We start from the raw sequence: 2,605 nt of genomic DNA on the forward strand, positions 1-2,605 counted from the left end.
CTGACCACCGTGGACAGAAGTCTGATGTTTGTCAGAGTTTCATTTAACAAGCTGCAGCAAACCTTGGGTGCGTACAGCTGGTCACCTCCGCACCGCTGCACTCACCATGTAACACCTTTCCCATCTAGAACTAGTAAATGTGAACATATTACACCCCCTGCCACCCCTGTGACAGCGTGACAGTGTCAGTAGATTCTTTCTGGGAGTCTCTTTTGCAGTAGTATGAATCTGTGATTCGTAAATTGTAACTGAATCCAAATTTTTTGTGCAATATAATGTTTGGTGCATAAAAACTGTAATCACGCACAGACAGATCACTTTCTTCACGCGCACGGTGCCTTTCTGCGTGTGCGCGGTGCCATAAGCACGCACACAATGCCTTTATGCGCATATGTAAATATAGAACGTATGCCGCAACGTGGAACTAATTATTATTTTTCCTTCATCTGCTCCTTTACACTAGAGTAAGTCCACCTGAACCCACTTACTGTATCTATGCATACTTCATATCAGGACTACAGGATTATCATATGGGCCTAATTATTGATGTTATAGTTGCGAGTATAGTCACTAGAATTATAATGAATGACAGACTATCAATATGATAAATGAATAGGGTTTTAATATTACTTTAAAAAAAAGATTTACGTTTCTCCAATCAACTCAGATTAACTCACTCAGTGCCATTGACGAGATGTCTCGTCATTTCAAATCCAAACGCTCAGTGCCATTGACGAGATATCTCGTCATTTGCATTTTTTCACGGGGATTACTAGAAAACACCCTGGCGGAGGTCTCTCATCAATATCTAAGCTGTGGGGTGTTGTAGTGACCAACTGTGTCCTGAAGATGGCAGCAGTGCACCTTTAGATGAGAGATTAGCCACTGATGCTACCAGCAAAGGAGGAAGAATCAGGAAAAGAAGTGAGATTATGCTCTATGAAGTGATATTGTGACGTATCCAGCAGCTCACAGTACCACATACTAACACAGAACATGTGTGGACCTGAGTGGATTATTGATGATGTTGTGATCGTGAGATAAAACCATCAACTAACCGGGCCAAACGGGTCATCCCTGCGTGTCGGGAGGAGGGGGGATGTGGAGGTGGGTACAAAATACCCCCAGCCTGTGAGCCAGATAGCAAAATAATAGGTGACATGTAGGAAGTAGCAGCGCACCTTTGGATGATAGATCATCCATGCTCATCGGCGCTCAGAGGGAGAAAGAAAGGCGTTTACGAGACAGAAAATGGCGCTACGTGCAGAGCTGACGTTCCCAGCAGCGCACACTCCGACCAGAGCAAGTGTGGAATTCATGGATAATTTGGCGATTGTGAGATAAAACCATAAAAAACGGGGTAAGCAGTGACACTCTGTATGTCTGGGAGAAAGAGGAAGTTATGTGTGTACAGACTGATGGCAGAGAAAGTTGGAGGAATGCCAAAACACAGTAAGAAATCCATTCAACTCTGAACTCTGTTCAACTCTGTTTTCTCAGCTTTTTGCTCTGAAACTGAAGATTTGTGTAAAACTTGCTCTATTCAACGGCTGATTACAAAAGAACGAAACATGCCAGAAACAATTTTTTTTGTGATGAAAGTAGAGGCTTCAATCTTTCAGAATCTGGTGTCAGATTTCAGATAGTCAGAGTAGAAAATATTCTGTGGGTCTTTAAAAATCAGTCAAAATGCTCAAAAACAGCTGGCACTGAGGGGGGTAGAAAATCTCAGAATGGCTGGCACTGAATGAGTTAAGGAAAATTAGGCATAGACCAGACATCAGTTTAGCTAGCACAGTAAAAAACAAGAAAAAAAAAACCTTGCTCCATACATTGGTCCCAGCATAAAATCAAATAAAATGTGAGAGATAACTTTGTATTTTTTGTCCCAGGTAACAGCCACGGACCTTACCCTGTGATGACAAAGAATAGAGCCCTATATGAGCAAGCATCAGCGACAATGGTGAGGAAAACTCCCTTTTACTGTAATAATAATGCATCAATTTTATATAGCGCTTTCTCATAGACACTCAAAGTCACTTTATAGAATTAAGGCATTATTCTTTCACTCCACACTTAGTGGTGGTAAACTACAATTGTAGCCACAGCTGCCCTGGGGCAGACTGACGAAAGCGAGGCTGTCAAAGTGCGCCATCGGCCCCTCCGACCACCACCAACATTCACTCACACACTACATTCATTCTAGGCAATGTGGGTCAAGTGCCTTGCCCAAGGACACAATGACAGATACCACTGGTGTGACTGCCACCCCACTGTGGCACCTGGAATTCTCAGTGGTCTCCCATCCAACTACTAACCAGGCCCAGACCTGCTTAGTTTCCGAGATCTAACGGGATCGGGCAATAACAGGCTGGTATGGCCACAATAGAAAGTAATAGAAAGAAACCTCTAACACAACTGGACTCGGAGCTGGCAGCCATCTGCGAAACAGGTTGGGGTTAGTGGACAGAAAAAGAAAAACTGAAAAGGATCCTTATTTTTCTATTTTGAGCTTTGAAGCTCTTCTGCCTCTAGTCTTCCAGCGGAGCTTTTGTACCTCAACACTCAATGCTTAACATATAGCAGCTAGCACGCTCAACGGTCC

General features: G+C 43.3%; 1 pseudogene; it reads right to left on the reverse strand.

The window, feature by feature from the left end:
- Positions 1-2,270: 2,270 nt before the first annotated feature.
- Positions 2,271-2,388, reverse strand: LOC114454594 (uncharacterized; annotated as a pseudogene).
- Positions 2,389-2,605: the final 217 nt, after the last annotated feature.

This window comes from Gouania willdenowi, chromosome 20 (genome assembly GCF_900634775.1).
Source record: "Gouania willdenowi chromosome 20, fGouWil2.1, whole genome shotgun sequence".
Classification (NCBI taxonomy): domain Eukaryota; kingdom Metazoa; phylum Chordata; class Actinopteri; order Blenniiformes; family Gobiesocidae; genus Gouania; species Gouania willdenowi.